At 35.4% G+C, this 19,284-nt stretch overlaps 1 protein-coding gene and 1 long non-coding RNA gene across 6 annotated transcripts in view; one reads left to right on the plus strand and one right to left on the minus strand.

Moving 5' to 3' along the window:
* LOC143250796 (uncharacterized) overlaps positions 1-19,284 on the minus strand; it is a 179,549-nt gene that overhangs the window by 76,603 nt on the left and 83,662 nt on the right. The gene's annotated exons all lie outside the window — the stretch shown is intronic.
* The window catches only part of LOC143250793 (puratrophin-1-like), a 208,357-nt gene that overhangs the window by 35,916 nt on the left and 153,157 nt on the right, over positions 1-19,284 (plus strand). The gene's annotated exons all lie outside the window — the stretch shown is intronic.

Raw genomic sequence — 19,284 nt, forward strand, 5'->3', positions numbered from 1 at the left:
AACGCTAGTAACTAGGTTTCTTAACCCGTGGTAGGTGTAGCACAGATAGCCCACAGTGTAGCTTTGTGCTTAATTACAAACAACGACATGTAGCACAAAATAAATGTTGAAAACAGTTGAAGACAAATTTTAATTCATAATTGCTCAATTCTTTTAGGCTACTCGTTAAACAAGTTATAAGAATATCGAGAGTACATAACCAGAGCTTTGATGGCGCCCTGTGCATTATATTAATTCTTCGCCCTCAAAAACAATCGAATCTACCTTTGCCTTCAAAGATGCAAGCTCACACTCACTCCCTGCGCGTTTGCGCTCTGTGAAGGCGCACTTTTCGCACTGATTACTCTTGGTAAAGCCATGTATACAAATTTTGACAATATACTGCTTCGAACATGAAAAATGGAAATAAATTATATTTTTAAGTATTAAGACGTGCGGATGTGTTTGAGTTTAATATCACCGTCAGCTCGCTGTTCAGTGTCTTGTTATCCTTAGGCAATCAGAACTGTGACGTTTCAGCCTATCTGAGCGATCCATCTTCGGTAACGTATAATTAACAACTATGTGTTGAAACGTAACAGTCTTAATTGCATAAAATATTTCGTTGTAAAGGCGATCACGATATCAAGCTACATTTTTATTTTGGCATTAAGTATTTATGGTCAATTTTTGGTGATCGTATATGAGTCGTCGTTAAGATAAGTCTGTTTATTAGGTTACTGTTTGCTTTATTACTTACTAGTTAATTTTATTATTTGATTCGCCTAATGATCTACTCTCGTCATCAGTGAAGTCCTAAGAATGGTTATGTCTTTGGATTATAGTGTCCGTAGTTCGAATCTAGATTTTCTTTATAACGCAAAATGAATAGTAATTAGTTGACTAGATGTACTTTTGCACGTTTCCCGCAAGAGTTCTGTTTCAAGAGTGAGAGTAGCACTTTTTATTTCTTGTGTTTGAAGTTCATATGTCATGGTGTGTTGTAACCTGCAGAGTGCATAGTTCTTTTCGTGATTCATGACATGCGCATGTTTTACTGACTTCACGAAAGTACAAGTTGCAGTGTTAAGCGTCTCTTATGCAATTTCATTTTAGTGTACTGACTGATAGACGACACACTACTGTATTGTTGCGTGAGTTTTTAAAACAGAGGACCCCTCCGAACGGCTTTTTACTTCCTTTGGGGTGGGAGAAATAAGTAGATTTAGATGATCATATAGGTTATTAACATTTCATTGGAGAGTGAATTTACGAACCGCTTATGGTTGTGTTCGAGTGAAAATACACAGATCTTCCACATGATCTCCTACAGAAACAAATGCCTGAATGATGACTCGTGGAGGTAATTCGCAGAAGACCACTTCGCACTAAGTGTCTCATGATTAAAATGCCGTTTATCCTCGTGAGTGATGTACGTGCCATAACTTAATTGTTCAGTTATCAACCGTGAATTGGAGAATTATAGAATTCCAGGTGCATTGCCACTCTGACACATCTTGGGTTAGTTCTGCTTATCTCTCCGCTCCCGTGGATATCTTTGAAGCCACAAACTTAAGGATAACTGTCATATCACGACACTTTCAAGCATTCATCGTTTTTGTGGATCTAGTAACTGAATTATTATGGATATAGCTTCAGCGAAGTATATTTCATGATAGAGGAATTGATGAGTCTTTATTGTCCAAATACTTTGTTAACCTCATATAAAAACTAAAGCCTAGTTCATTATAGGTTCTTTCGAATAGCGCCATATTAAAAGCATTTTTTATTTTATTTTCAAACAATATATTCGATTAAAAATTTGAACAAACAAGAAACGTGTGGTAACTGAAAATTACTGTTTAACTTTCATAATTAGCTCATGGATATGTCTCTTATATTATGTTCATTTACATTTCTTAAAAATTACATTGTTTTTCTTAAAATAGCCCTCCCACAGTGGCACAGCAGCATGTCTTCAGACATATAATACTATAAACCGGGTTTCGATACCTGTGATGGGGAGAGCATAGGTAGCCCATTGTGTATCTTTGTGCTTAACTGCAAACAAACAAAACTTGAAAATAGTTTCTTTTAATTAGCGCCTACATGTGTAAAGATTTGGTAACTTTACTTTCTGAGCCCAGCCTGGCCTCCTCCAGCGTTCTACGGTTTGCGTCCCGTTGCCAAAAATCTCGCTCTACTTTAGGGCCCTGAGTTCATTATTTGGGATGACGATCATACTCCACTATCAGTTCTCAGACAAGAGTAATCTAAGATTTGGCCTTATGTGCCATTGATTAGTTGCCTTCCTTCTGGCTTATCAGCTCAAATTTAAAGACAGCTAGTGCAGATTGTTCTTATGTAACTTCACCAGGTGGTTAAGGCACTCGACTCGTAATCCGAGGATCGCGGGTTCGAATCCCTGTCACACCAAACATGCTCGTCCTTATTCGTTGGTAAAAGAGTAGCCCAAGAGTTGGCGGTGGGTTGTAATGACTAGCTGTCTTTTCTTTAGTCTTACACTGCTAAATTAGGGACGACGAGCGCAAATAGCCCTCGTGTAGCTTTGTGCGAAATTTAAAACAAACGAAACTTATTTAAGTTTTAATACCTAAAACGCATTTTAACGTCCCTCAAAGCAGACGCTGTATTAGTTATAAACATGTAGGCCGTTACTCGCTGTATATATCTATAAATTAGTCACCTGAGGTTGGTCTAGCATCTTCATATGTATGGCTTGGTCAAAGATAGCTTGCATATTATGCTATTACAGTAGCAAATTAACAAACAACGATTTGTAAGTACAGTGACAATTATCGTGGAACACAATATCTATTTAACGGGTGTGAAGAAGCAGACCAAGATGTTCTCAAATTATTTCTGTTTAGAGTAGAGTCACACTGAGTGTTCACCTTCGGGAATCGAACTCAAATTTTGGCGCTGTAAATCATTAAACTTACTGCTATTACACCCGGGGAGGGACTTGTGCTTTCTAACCATGTATGTTTACCACAGTAAATACCGTTATCTTTGAGAGGGCATTATTTGTTAATTTACTACCACAGCTGATTTGTTCATGATGAAGAAATCAGGCAGGGAGACTCCGTCTTCCCATGTTTGCCGTTGAGACTAACCCATGGTGTGTGCAGCTGGGTGGGGCCAGCTCTTGAGTTCATTCCACATGTAAGGATTCCTCTTTGAGATGTCAAGTGGACTGTTCCACCTTCCTTACCTTTATTGATTTCTCTTGTTATTGTTACTCGTATGAATGCTTTACTCTTTTACTCCTATGTTGGCAACATACAGATTTCTTCATAATCGTAACCCGGGGAAGAATTACCAATATTTCAACCTACCCATGAAATTTCAAAGAAGAGCATTTTATTTAGCTTTGTTATTTTGCTTATTTGCTTATTATTTTGTAAGCCACCCAGTTTTTTTTAATTTCGTTTATTTATGTATTTATTCTCTATTTTTATTTTATTTACAGCACTGTATTTAATGTCACTGATCTAAGTGAGGTACAAAACTGAGGCACAGTTCTGAGTTGATGATTGTAACAGTTTGTATTTCAACTCAAAACTGAAATATCTATTTCAGTGTAAAGCCGATTATATTAAAGCATAGCATTACGCTTCTTATCTTTGTTCTAACAAAATATGAAATACAAAAACAAATGTACTGTATATCCCGTTATCGCATTCCACATTCTGGGGCCTCAGGTGCATTGTGCCAGTGATGGTCAAATCCCAGTATTTGATCACAGTAGCTCACGAGTTAGCGGTGGGTAATTTTGATTAGTTACCTTAGGATTAACTATCACTAAATAGCTTTTTGTGAAAATTAACAAACGCAAAGTTTAATAGAGTGTGTGTTTTCTTATAGCAAAGCCACATCGGGCTATCTGCTGAGCCCACCGAGGGGAATCGAACCCCTGATTTTAGCGTTGTAAACCCGTAGACTTACCGCTGTACTAGCGGGGGGCGTAGTTTAATAAATTAAATAGTGTAGTATGGTATTTAAACATGGATGTTTAAGTTATGCAAAAACTGTGTCTCTGTTAATAATAGCCAGGATAAACTTGTATAATCGATATGCGCTTTTTTCTCTCTCTTTAAAATAAACTTAGTACAATTTCTACAAAATTAGAATAGTAAAACAGCATCAATTAAATAGCGCTGCCTAACCATAACTTGCGCTACAAACCTGACAGCAAACCTTATATTGACAAAAACGATTGGGCCCAGTCGGTATAGACCTTTTTATACACAATATGACAAACAAGAAAGAAACACGAACACTGGAAAAAATGCATGTAACGTACACTATAGGGACTAACACTTATTTCTTCTTCAACCGTGTTCAGCCCTAAAATTACCGATTTGGAACCAATCTGCTTGGGTAACACGTTTTTCAGAATTATTTAATTATCGAATTACTTGTGATAACACCAAAAAGATGTTGGCTACGAAGTCGTTAATAATATTCAAACAGAAATAGTGGCAGTATTGTAGTTAATTCAGCTCATTAGCGTTGGGGTTTCTATGTAGAGAAAATGGGTGATTTAACCTGTTGTAAAAGAATTAAGGGAGTTGATAAAAAAAAAAATCAGTGTAAAACGTGTTTAGAGCGCAGTTGTTCGAGAAAGCGAGAGCGAGAACTCTAGTTAAAGCATCTACAGAACTATAACTGTTTTGAAGTTAAGCACAAAGTTACACAAGAGGCTATCTGTGCTCTGCCACATCGGGCATCAAAACCTGCATTCTGGGACAGCGGTAAGTCTACGGATTTACAACGCTAAAATCAGGGGTTCGATTTCCCTCGGTGGACTCAGCAGATAGCTTGATGTGGTTTTGCTATAAGAAAACACACAATCTTAAATAGTGGATTAGATCATCATATGAGTAACAAACCAATTGCGGAGTGTGGTTTTGCAGCATCTTATTATACATTTTCGAACTTACAGTCCGGTCATTTCAGCCCAAAAGAATTGTTAAGAAAACACGAATGCTAACTTTCAGTTCATGATTATCCAGCATGACTTAATATGTCAAATTTATATGACACTGAAAAATCTTTACGCTTTAGTAATACCGCTTCATTTAAAACCGTATTCGTTAGGTGAACATATTGGTAATAGTTAAGTAACCTTGTCTCGGAACAAAGTATAATTGTACTTTAATTAGGTCAGTTAGCATAACAAAATATAATGAATAAAAAGCACTAGTTTTTCTTGAAGGCTTTTTAGGGATCTCGTAAATTCCATTTCGGTCTTTTCTTTGAAGTTATTGCTGCCACGTTTTAAGAAACTTGCACGGTGAATGTATATACAGCTGTGTTACTTAAAATTTTTACTCACTTATGACTTGTCATGAAGCTATAAACTGCAACATGTTAATTCGTGTTTGTAATATTAATTCAATCTTTCAGGAGTAGATATTACTCTAAAAATAGAACAAAGCTTTCTGTTCCGTACGAATGTGATTTGACTGAGGATATTAAGCTTGAAATACTTTATTACTTTTATTTTTCAACGAAGTCTATGTAGAAATGGGTTATTGAATACACTTTCTTATATTTTGTAATACTAAGTAATTTACTAGTACCAGAATTGTGCTATTCCTAGATAGTGTTAGGAATATAAACTGGCAGGAATTAGTAATATTTCTGCACAGTAACTAGAGGTTTGGGATTTGGCTGAGTGGGAAGAGGGGTTAGTTGTGTAACGTGTGCGAGAAGGTGAAACAAACTGACAAACGTTGGATTTAACAAAAATAACAAAACAGCTTTTATCTACCAACATACATAAATAAGAAAACTGGAAGAATAACAATCGTTTAAATAACAGTAAATTAATAAGTGTTGATAAAATAAACGATCTAGAATCGAAACTTATTTGATTTTTTTTACGTTTATAAAGCTGTACTTAACTCTACCGTAGTTGACTAGCTAAATTTGTACACAAATAATTCCGATGCCTGAGGGTGTGAAGAAGAGTGGAGATCAAAGGGTGGAAAAAGTTACCTGACGTTTTAGTTCCGCAGAGTGGCACCAGAAGGCGAATAGTCCCAAAATACGCTATTAGTGCGAGGGTATTTCCAAACTGTATTAATAAAAGATGGACAGTCCCAGAATGTGCTACGAGTGGGTGGATATTTCCAGAGTCTATTAATAAAGGATGGATGGTTCCAAAATGTGTTGAAAGGGACAAATTGTGCCAAAATGTATCACTAGGGGATAGGCAATGTGATTACCACCTCTCTGACGCTACTTTATGAAACTAACGTCACGTGACCTTCTCGCACTCTTTCATCTTCTTTCTCATTCACCCTCTAGACGTCTGTATCCTGCGGGCGCGTATTATACTGATCAGTTATTGAGTTCAGTCGTAGTGTCTATTTTCAGTATCTGCATAATTTGTTTACATGATTCAGACTAAAATATATGTATATCGACCATTTTTACGCGTAAAGCAACACAAAACAGTTCTCTTCAGAACTATATAGATTGTAAGTCAAAATAGCGAATGGATATTAGTGTGATTCGTACGATAAATATCTAGAATTTGATAGATTTATGCTTGTATGGGAGACAAGCTTTCATGTACATTGTGATAATATGTGAATATTCGTATATGGAAAATATGAACTACGTTATACAAGCAGTTAAACTGTAATAAATGAAATATTAGTTTTACATATTCAGAAAAACGCCTCGTCAGGTTCACAAAGAAAGAAAGAGGTAACTGAATTTAAACCAATACAAAGGACCACCTTTATACCTATATTAATAAACATAATCATACGTCTAAGCACGCCCTATACATTCTCACACTCAATTACACAACTCCCTTCAAACATGTGGTCAGCTATCGGTCAGTTACCTCTTTGTTTCTTTGTGAATCTGACGATGACCGATGAAGGTCGAAACGTTGTTTGCTCCTCTACACAGAATTTTCTCAACCCATACCAGCCGTTTTTACATATTTTTCTCTACAAGTGGGTTTCCTCGTCATCACGGATCATAAAAACGCTTCGTTTATTATTGTTACTGACACCTTACTATAAGATGGACCCTAACGGTAATGTGTAAACTAATATTGTGTTTAGAACTATAGAGTAAAATGGCATGATTTCTTTTTCTGATAATATGGTGCTTACGATATGTCTAAGAGTTTTGATTGCTCTGTGCTAAACGTAGATTATAAGTTCAATTATTATATGCTTACCCATTTCACCAATGACGCTCTGTGGATCTATCTATTCGTCCCCCTAGCAGCACATTTTTAATCTTTAGCGGTACATTTTGGTAATATACTTCCCTACGAGCATAAATTGAAATTCTCAGTCCTTAGTGGCACATATTGTAACTATCCGCCCTCTAGCGGTACTTTGTACAGCTATAACATTCAGTAACCTCCTGTACCTTTTGACTGCTCTCCTTTCGTACTCTCAAGCATCGGCTTCCTTTGGTTAGTCAACTGTTCACAGCTGTTATGTCTCGAAATATGTTCATAATTAATATATGAAAGTTAAACAAAGGCGGAATAATACAAAACGAAATACTTCCAGCCCAACATTGCGTTGTTGACATCACATTTCGTATAAGAAACGTGGAGAATTGGTGCATTACTTACTTTTTTTTTTACATATGATATATATAATGAATTATATCAGTAAATAATTGAAAACATTGTGCATTTAACTACCCCTCTATATCTATGAAAACTGTTTTTTAAGTGGGGAGAATGTGTTGGTAATAACGGACTTATGCCAATCTTTGGAAATAAAAATAGGTTTGAAAATTGATATTTACAAAAAAAAAAAAAAAATGCAGAAAACAAAGTGAGCACTGTAATGCCAATCATAATCAGTCGGAATTGTTTGGCTTTGTAGAAAATGGTAATTCTGAGGTGCACTAAGTGAAATAAACTATAAAACTAGTCAGCACAACATAGTTTTGGCTTACTAGAAAATAGTAATTCTAAGGTATATTTTATTAAAGGAACCTGACTGATTGGTCAGTTCAATTTGGTTTGGCCTAATTAGAGAATAATAGTTCTAAGTTAGATTATGTTAAAGGAACCTGGTTAATTAGTCCGTCCAAATTGGTTTGGACTAACTAGAAAATAGCGATTCTAAGGTATACTGAGTTAAAGGAGCTTGACTAACTTGTCAGTTGAATCCGGGTTTGGCTAATAGAAAATAGTAATTATAAGGTACATTAGAAAACCGACTAATCGATCAGTCAAGTTTGGTTTTGACCTAGTCTTCTGGTGGCATAGCTTTTTGTTTTATACAGTAATAGAAAGTTAGAAACTGGGTGTTTGAATCTTTTATTCTTGTTTGTGTCAATAGCTTGTGATGTTATATTGCACTCTGGGTGTTTAACCCTAAAGTGTGCTGAAAAGTAAAGACCGGGCGATATGTAGTCTAAGAACATCACGAACGCTGGATATACGGTTCGATTAACAGAAAAGTTGAAAAAGAAACCAGACTTTCGTAACAAAGTACTGTATTACGTACCGTATTTTGAATAATTTTAAATAGAAAGAAAATTATGAATAAAGACGATTGTCCTTTACTGCTCAGCTTCATATTAGATACGTTAACAGAATACGTACATGGCATTGATGCCAGTAGGAAGTGGGCCTTTTCCTCCTTACATTTCACAAAACATTGTATTGTGAAATAACCTTAATATTGTAGATAAACTAATTTTTATTAAAACAATAAATTTGTGTTTGAGTCTGAGCACACGCAACATACATTCTGTTGACTTGCACTGAAAAAGCTTATCCTCTACATACATGTTCCCCCTTCCCCACAAAATATTTGTGAGCACTTGTGGTACTTATGTGAATAGAGCTTGGTGGCTGCTTTAAATTCTGTGATTGTGCTTTAGCTATTTCCTAAAGGTCGTTAATCAAGGGAAACGCGCGATTCGATTAATCTTTGTTACTCGTAGCTACATTTTCACTGGGACTTGAAAAAAAAATTGGGGCAGGGGGTAACTTTGATGGATTTTGTAGGTTGATACGGTTTATTTTAGCCTTTTCGGTGTCTAAATATTCTGAGTTTTAAAACCATTCCATAATTATCACGTTTTTTGGCTTATCCAGGACTAATGGTAGATTCAAGAAACCCCAATCTCTGTATAACAAGCAAACATCAACAGTGTAGAGAAAAAGAGAGAATTTTATTGATCAAACTCGAAAAGAGGGAGAATCTTTTATGTACAGCTGCATACGATGTCACTAACAACTTTTGCTTATGTTCAACTTTTAAAAATTACATAACTAAAATTATGCCCTATAAGTTTGTGGTGTTGACAGAAACAATAAATTTATGTAGTGAGGATTAGACTAGATACATTGTCTTGTGTTAGGTACTAAATGTTTCTCTTGGGTCTCTTTTTGGAAAGGACGTTTCTACAACTTTAAAAGCACTCCATCTTTTAGGTTCGATTTTAGACTGTCATTTAACTTTAAAGAAGTACGTGAAAATTCAATTTTCACCCTTTATCTCCAATAGATATATATATATATATATTGCACTCTGTGTGTGTGTGTGTGTTTGTGAGAAAGGCAACAAATGATCTACTGTAGTATAAACGTACGTACGTGTCTGTAGATGCTGTGTGTTTTGTTATAACAAAGTCACATCGAGCTATCTGCTTAGTTTACTGAGGGGAATCGAACCCCTGATTTTTAGCGTTGTAAATCCGTAGACTTACTGCTCTACCAGCGGGGGGGGGGACTGTAGATGCCGTACAGTTACATTTCAGAAAAGTTGTGCACGTGCTATATATTTGAGCTCTGTCCAGAGCTTTATGTTGGTAAACGTGCTTTTAAAGCGTTTACCCAACTTTTGAAATAAACAGCATAAATTTATATTTACTCTTCTTGATGATTTTCTAACCTTCACAGGTTCTTGTTACTCATGGCCGAGATACGTTGATATTCTTTAAATAACGACACCACTGTGTGCTTGTTTTAAATATTATTTTATAGACGCTAGAACTGAAAAGTATAACATACTCTGAGCGAAACAAAAACAGAAAAGTATATGATTAAATGTTAAAAAATAACTAATGGCTTAAGATGTGTGTGTAGCTTTGGTTGATCAACCTGTTTTGTACATGATGGCAATAAATTTACTTGCAAAGTGTATTTTTGTTTCAGTTAAACAAAACAAAGTGTATTTTGTTAAAGGCTTTAAAACCTGTATTACTAGTTTCATTCTCCCATTTCCTCTTGGCTCTGGCATTGATTGTCATAAGAAACGGGAACCTTGGCAGTGCAAACTAAAAATAATTGTTTAACTTTTGGTATAACACTAATCGCTTTCCTCTTATACTAACATGTTTGATTAGAAAGTTTATTGGTAACAGATTCAGTAATCAATTATATTTGCTTTGTATGTCTTGAAACCCTAAGGGATCAAATGAGAATATAGGTATTAAAAATACAATAAGTATTATACTAGTGCCTTATGGCAAGAATCCTACAATTCATGGTCAACAATAACATGAACTATAAAACATTTATTGTTCGCAGCGCATGGCTTCTACTGAATACACTGTTATAGCTTGTCGTATGTCAGTTAAAGCAAATATTCATTCTCTAATTCCTTGTTTCTCATTTAACAACAACATCATGAAATATAAAACACATATACTCTGTCAAGCTTTTAAGTAATTATACATAAAATAATAAATTATCGTGTTTTACCAGCCTCACTTTACGGTCAAGTGACCAGTAACTTATTTCTAACAGGTCGTGCAGAAAAATCCCACCAAATACTGTTTCCCTTGTAAGATTTTTGCCAGTTCAAAAGAAATTACTTCTCTTGTTATTCCTTCATTAAACAAAGTATGTTTGATCATAATTACGCTTTGACAGTGAAAGATGTCACACCATAACAATTGTAATTCTAACAAATAGCTTATATAAGTAGTGTTCCTACTACTGCTAAATTTGTTGCATTGATTTAAAATTCAAAATAGTGATGGGCAGTTCAATTTATTTTATTGATTTGATTCAATGAAGCTTAGGAGTTGATTAAAAAGATCCCATGTTTGATTCACTAAAACAAAATTAATGCATCTAAATTGAAATGAAAGTGATTAGATATGCAAGTCTAAAGTTTTGTTTCCATAGCTGTAATGCACGTGAAGTATGGGCTGACAAAATGTTACATATTAGTAAAGATCCTGGAATAAACACTAGAATATATAGTATTTAAAATAGCTTAGTCAGTAGCTATAAACGTATCGGCTAGAAATAGTTAACATTAATAATAAATAAAGTAAACCATCTAAACATCACAACAGTCGTGTGTATTTGTCTCAGCAAGGTAACAATAGTAGTAGTAATATTAATAGTAATAAATTATGGTAGTAATAGCACTTATTGTTATTGTTATTGCGAATTTTGCGTGTATATTTAAATTGGAAATTTCAAATTGATGATCGTACCAGGTTCGAGAGTTTCTGAATCACTTCATGAGCTTGTATTATCAAAGTGGTTACTTCTCTTGTTGCATAATTTGTTGATTGGATGATTTAAACGAATCGTTACAAAAGGGGCATTGTCTCTATTCTCATGATTCATCACAAGAGTCGTTGAAGAAAAAAGTCTAGAATAAAAAATACTTCCGTTTTCCGCAAAGGCATCTCAGTCGCCTCCAAGGGAAAAGTTAAATAGTCTTGCTTGTTGATTCGGCCGTCTGAATTAAGGTCAGTAGTTGGAAATAACCGTAGTGTTGTTTTTATGGTCGACAAAACCTGTCGAACACGTATGAAGTATTACTAATGATGATGATGTTTTTTCTATTCCTTACCGTCATTACTCAAAGAACCTTTTAAATACAAACATACAGATTTGTATTTGTTTAGAAAAAGACTGTTTCTAACTGTATAAAGCTAAGGAACACGAGCTATAATGGTAAGTGCCGCATGCCATCAAATTACAAACCTTTACTAACGCTGCTAACATGCAATGCTCCCCCTTTCCCTGGAATCTTTACTTCTGGCAAGAAAACGCAACAATCCCTTCGCTATGACGTTATTTCCTAGTGGTCAAATTAAGACAATTGAAGATGTTGGTAGATTATCTTAAAGTCTGTATTGTAACCTGCCGGTCGTGATAAAAAACATACTAATGATTCATGAATAAGACAGATTTGGAATGTGACACTTTAAAAAAATATTTCTTGTGAAAATAGAATTTACATAATTACATGAGAATGTTGTCCAGTATTCAGCCATGATGTCCCAGTAATTATGGTAACATATTGTTAGTAATGCTTGTGTTAAATGCAACCTCAGAAGGCTCGACGTTTTAACATTCTTAATATTCTTGCTGCAACATAATTTATAAACAGTAGAAATAAAATTGTTGCGCTTCAATGTAGACACAAACCACAACGCATCAAAATGCACGCAGCCGTCAGTATTAACTCACCTTTGAATGGCATGGCCTAGTGGTTAGGCCGCTCGACTTGCAATTTGCGGGTCGTGAGTTGGAATAACCATCACCCCAAAGATGCTGTGCCCTTTCAGCTGTGGGGGAGACTGATGTGATGGTCAATCCCGCTATTTGTTGGTAAAGAGTAGCCCAAGAGTTTGCGGTGTGGGTAGTGTTGACTAGCTGCCTTCCATCTAGTCTGTCACTACTAAATTAGAGACGGCTATCATGGATAGCTTCCCTCTAGCGCTCCGCGAAATTCAAAAGAAACCAAACCACAGTTAAATCACGTCTATTTAATAATCACTAAAAGACAGAGGTCCTAGAAACATAAACACTGCACTGCCACATAATTACACAAATATACCCATGTTGTCAGGCAGACTTCATAATAGATTAATAGATTACATCTTTTAAAAATCTTAAAAATGAATCATTACGAACACTGAAAAACTTTATCATACGCGATAATAACAAATCTAAACCTTTTTATCACTAAATCTGGTAAAAGTCCTTATGTAATTTATGGCATCTACTTCTCGGCAAAGCAGTAGCAAGATATAGTGGTAATTTTATTCTTAAATTATTTATTTATGTGAGAATTAGTGCTATATGTTTTCAACTGATATTTATGGAACTGTTTATGTGAAAAAAAACAACTGTTTACAATGAACAATAATACAAGCCACCGGACTGTATTCTACTAAAGAATTAATATGGACTTCATCCAACAGTCAATAAGGGAGGAAGAGGTCCAGACATACCTGATCCTCCCAGGTAACGTAACTAAATAACGAACAAGTGAAACAACAAATCGCATCTCATGCGGGTGTTTTTCCAGCATGAAGCATTAATGTACCAACAGAAAAAAGGGGCTGATAAAGGAAGTCAAACCCTATCAGAAGTTCTCAGAACATGACTGATGTTTGTACATGATAATTTAGTGATATGGGCTATACTATAACCATAACTTCTGATCCACTTGAATGTTATCGTCTTCTTTATCCATTTCCTAGTTTGATTAGTTTAAGCACAGGATTAAACAATGAACTACCTGCTATGTGTGTTTTAAGCTCTCAAGCAAAGTAATATCACCAAAACATCAGGTTACGCCCCTCGTTCGTATCCAGGGGAATAAGATATATTATGATGAGAGGGAGGGAAATTAAAGTGAAATAACTAAATCATACCACACACTAGTTAACTTCGAATGCATTCTGAGAGACTGTAGACAAGAAAAGTTAGGAATAATATAACGACCTCAGATTCGAACTAGTAAAATGATTACAACATTGCTGGGGGGGGGAATTAAACTTCGGTAGGTACACAGTTAGAACATTTAAAAATGTTGTTTTTCTTATAGCAAAGCTACATCTGCTGTGTCTATCGAGGGGAACTGAACCCCTGATTTTAGCGTTGTAAATTCATAGACTTACCGCTGCTCCAGTGTGGGGATCTTGAAGGAAGAATTTCGAAACATTTTTTTTTTTTTTTCTGTATTAGGTAGTTGCCGTCCAGTGCATTGTACTAGACGAAGTGTAATAGATATTTTTTTGTTCCAACGAATGCTGCAAACGTCTTACTATTTGAAACTTTCCCGTAACTGATCATGAATGTTCTACCTAAATAATCTATTAAAGAATACATCCAACTTCATTTCATGCAAATCTAGCAATGAGACAACTAACACCTTCGTCCTCAGGCTGGGATCCAGGAACATTAACTCTGTGCGAGCCTCTGTAATAATGACATACAATACATTATAAGCTAGAAGAGACAGGAACAGGATGTGAAAGTGCTAGAATAATAGTGATAATAACGTATGAAGAAAGGAAGCTCGTGGAGCTTTCATGTTCATCTAACACAAAATTATCGACAAACCTACAATACTGAGTAGAAAATGGACACTAAAACCATAAATACAATTTTCGAGGTGATTACGTATATGGGTAATTGTACACGTAAAAGTACAAGTAAATCTTTTATCGAAATACGCAAGTATCGAATTTAACGACTTAGGCAAAAAACAGGCATAAGAAAATTATTTAAAACAATGAAAACGGCGTGAGCTGTAACACCTGAATCGTATATAGTTTTTAGACTGTTATTATAACAAAAGCGCTCCTGGGTCACTAATTAAATATAACACTATTGTAATGTTTCTGTTTTGTCTCTAAAACGTTACCCTAACGTCCTTAATGTTTGTTTGTTTTTTAATTTAAGTTAAAAACTAGAAGGCGCCACTAATTGAAATTCAAAAGTATCTGTTCTCTTGTTTAAGCGTGACTTGCAAAGATATACAATGGGATGTCTGTACTGGCCAAGCTGTAATCCGAGGGTCGCGGGTTCGCGCCCAGTCGCTTACATGCTCGCCTCCCAGCCGTGGGGCGTATAATGTGACGGTCAACACCGTAGAAATACTTACATAAATAGGGACCTAGCACAGATGTTGGCTCACTGGGAACTTAAGTGGACATAAATTAGCTAAGTTTCTATAAAAATATAAACTACTTGAAATTTTCTATCGTCTTGTGCTTTTAGCGTGGAAATGTATCGAAATTTGCTGAGAGATTTTGCTTACTTGAATCTTTAACACAATGTTTTACATATATCTCACAAAATACCATTAGAGGGCACTACTATCAAAAGCTGAAATTAGAACACAACTTTGGCTTTTCACTGCTCATTAAAACTTTTTTGTTAAATCACACATTGATGAATTTGGTGAAGTAGTATTGGATAATTATATTGTATAGCATGTTTCTAACCTACCAATTTTAAGGAGTTGTTTATGAATCAATGTTGTGTTTCTACCTATAACAGAATAAACAAAATGTATTGTGTTTGTACAAGTAACAAACGAATCCATTGGAAGTTTGAATGGAACTTATCGTTAATTTCATATTCAAATCATCGTAAACCGTGTAGCTGTACAAATCATTTAGTGGTTAGGGCCCTTGGCTTGCGATTTTCGGGTTATAGGATTAAAATACAGCATGAACATGATCGCACTTTCAGTCGTGGTGATATTACAAGTTACGGTCAATCCCACTATTCGTTGGTAAAAAGTAGCCTAAGAGTTGGCGGTGACGGCTGACTGCCTTCCCTATGATCAATTGTTCAAAATTAAGAACGGTGGTAGATAGCCGTAATAGCATTACTGTAAATAAAAATAAACAACCAAATAAATATCCTTTATGAAAACTGCCTGGAAATTATTTTTTAAAAGTATTAACATTTCTTAATGAACCTGTGAAGCTTTATGTAATGCACCCGCTATCCACCAATTCCATAAAATTGTGATATCCTCTGTATTGTTTGTTTGGAATTAAGTTACACAGTGTCTACCTGTACTCGACCTAGTACGGATATGGAAAGTCCGTTTCGAGTGTCTTTAAGTCCACAATCCTGTAACAAAGACTTTTGTCACTGAAAGAGAGTTAAATAATTTTAATAAATAATTTCTAAACTCTCCATATTCTTTTATCAAAGGTTTGACATATTTGAATGGTGTAAAATCATTTTACGTGTGTCATACGTACCATCTTCCCTTGGGCATATTATATTTGTTTTGTTTGCTTGCTTGATTTCGGTTATTCACTGAAGCTACTCAAGAAATATCTGTGTTAGCCGTCCCTAATTTTGAATTGATAAACTACGGAGAAGATAGCTAGTCAACAGCATCCACCGCCAACTCTTGGACTGCTCTTGTCTGATGAAGTAATAGGATTTGACTGTCACTTTCATGGTACATTCACGGCCCCAAACTGCGAAGCACGATTTTCTTCTTTAGCTGTAATTGGACGTGAATATTTCACTTAAAGGTTCATAGTTCAACAAGCTGGATCACGCGTATTTATTGTGGAGTGTTGTATAAGGAAATAAAATATTTAATAGCACAACCTCTAGCTTTTTTGGATAAATATTTTTACCTATTCACCGGACTGTAAACAAAATCTGGATTCATCAGGCTGTGCTTTATTTATTTTGCAAAATCCCCCACTGCTAGATAACAGTGTCACAGTTTTTAAGAAACGTATGTATTTCATATTTTTTTTTCTTTTACATGCTGCAAATGTGTGTAGCACTGGTCTGTTTGTTTGTTTTTCAGATATTCATATAAATAAAGTTATATACGTATGGTGAACGGTGTGTGCACGTACACAGCACGAGTATTTATTGCGAAGTTTCTAGATAAAATCATCTGTATATTGACTTTATAAAAAGCTGTCAGTTGGGGAAGTTGTTTATCGGAGAACCTGCTGAGTTGTTAAAACTGGAATATCATCTAAGGTTTAATGTCTCTAAATACTAACGTGTGCTTTTCACTTGTTAAATAAACGTACTTAATTAAGTTGGTACATTTTACAAGAACGACCAGGTCAGAGACACCCAAGGTTCAGACATTAACCTCCGTGACTTAGAACTGAAAACAAGAGAGAGCCCCCTTCCCCCTGTGGCACAGCGGTATGACTTGTATTACTAGAATCTAGGTTTCGATACCCGTGCTGAACAGAGTACGGACAGCCCTTTTTATAACTTTGGGCTTAATAACTAGCAACCAGAGAGAGGTGATAACCGGTTAGTAGCGTTCACTATTTATAGGGCTGTTCTTACTCAAATAACAAGCTGGATTAACGTATGATCATACAGCTTCCTCAGCTGAAAATGCAGAAGTAATCAGCGGCATATCGGGGCTTCATACCTTGGACCTTTCAATTCGAAACATCGCAAGGAAAGCAAAGGGACAGATCAAAACTAGGGATAGAATTTCGTAAAGAGTTTTATAGTTATTACACATTCGTGGAGAACAGTATTCTGTGTCTGTTGCTTTGCAATTAGGAAGAAAGGTGCGTCACAAGGCATTGAAACGTAATATACAACACAGGATCTACGATTTCTTTGGGCCCGGCATGGCCAGGTGGGTTAAGGCGTGCGACCCATAATCTGAGGGTCGCGGGTTCGCATTCCCGTCGCGCCAAACATGCTCGCCCTTTCAGCCGTGGGGGCATTATTATATGACGTTCAATCCCCCTATTCGTTAGCCCAAGAGTTTGCAGTGGGTGGTGATGACTAGCTGCCTTCTCTCTAGTCTTACACTGCTAAATTAGGGGTGGCTAGCGCAGATAGCCCTCAAGTAACTTTGCGCGAAATTCAAAAAACAAACAAACGAATTCTTTGTGTGTGTGCACACGCACGCACACACATATACACACAAAAATTCACGTGTAATAAAACCCACAAATAGCACCTTTGTTAAACTGCTGAAGCACATATAATAGAACTTCACATTCTTTGTCTCACAGTCTTAGTTATCCATCAGTGTTGTTTACCGAACCTGTAGTACTGACTATTTATCTTAATTAATAACTGGCCTTTGCCGATAAAGATCTGCACAGAGAAGCTATTGTTTGCCTTTTATACAGCTAAATATACAGCGTGTGTGCTTCAGGCTTTTAAAGACTACGGCGGCTACATGCGGGTTCTTGGGTTACCGCACCGTTCAGTCTCTAGGCGATACGCCAATTTATTTTTGTTTGGTTAGAAAAAGAATTGAAATTAACATTATATCTCTTCAAGTTCGTGAGACTTGAATTTGTTGGGGTGTGGTCACTTTTGTTCATGTAACAAGTACTAAGTAGGTATAAAGTTTTGAAATCTAAATAATCTTCGTTGCAACCAGGATATATACGCTATATAAGGAACGAACTTTGAATTTTAACGTTATAAGCGTTCAAACTTAACGCTGAGCCGCAGGGGGACTGGACATTATGTTTAGCCTAAATATTTAAATTTGCCCATGTAGCACCACTAGGTTCAGAATAGTATCTATTTATTAATTTTTATTTCAGTATATTTGTAACGCTCTCGCAGCTGTACGAATACTGTTCAACCAACCTAAGTAAATATATAAAATTTAAGAAAACCGTAATTACATACGTACGTAAACATATACATCTCATAAAATATACAATGCTCGAAAACACGTAAATCACGTTGTTGATTCTTGCTCTCAAGAATCTTCTACAAGTTTAGAGAACAGGCGAGACTTGCGCAATACACAACCAACGATATACGTCACATTCATAATAAAAAAGCAACCTATACTGAAACAAATGTAGATATTAAAATAAACGTATCACAGTGAATCCATTACAATGTATAAATACATACACCTCACTAAATATATTCGAAAAATCAATATAAATAATAATCATATATTATCTAAAATCCATACATAATAAAAAAAAACTTGTAAAGAAGACATAACTAAAAACGGAAAATATCCACAAGTTGTTTAAATAAGATTTAAATTACTTCTAAATGATTTTCTTGTAAAATAATTTTCATAAAATAATCTGTGCATCTAGCACTATAAGAAGAGCTGTGAGTAATACTAATATTATTGTAGCGAATAACCTAAATCTTGAAGTGTTAGATTATGCGCGCGCGTGCGTGTGTGTGTTATATATACAATACTGATAATAATCTCAGATTAAAACTTAGGATGTAATCTCTGTAATCGTGGTTATTTTTTATCCATACTGACATTATTAGAAATACAATTACAGGTGGAACCTTTATGTTTAAAATCAAAAGATATTTTTCTTGCATTCCGAAGAATGTACAATTTCTGATGAAAGTTGAGTTGGCCAAACTGAAAATTTAAGGTTTAAAATGAATCAACATAGGTGTCATGTTAGAAACCGAAGTCAAAGTTCATTAAGATGTTTAGAACACTTTCACAACTACATCTCAAGTACTTCTAACCTCCAAGAAGAACGTTTTTTATCCATTTTGCAATAAGCAATAAAAAAAGGGTTATTTTATGA

The sequence above is a fragment of the Tachypleus tridentatus genome, chromosome 5, assembly GCF_004210375.1.
Source record: "Tachypleus tridentatus isolate NWPU-2018 chromosome 5, ASM421037v1, whole genome shotgun sequence".
Taxonomy (NCBI): domain Eukaryota; kingdom Metazoa; phylum Arthropoda; class Merostomata; order Xiphosura; family Limulidae; genus Tachypleus; species Tachypleus tridentatus.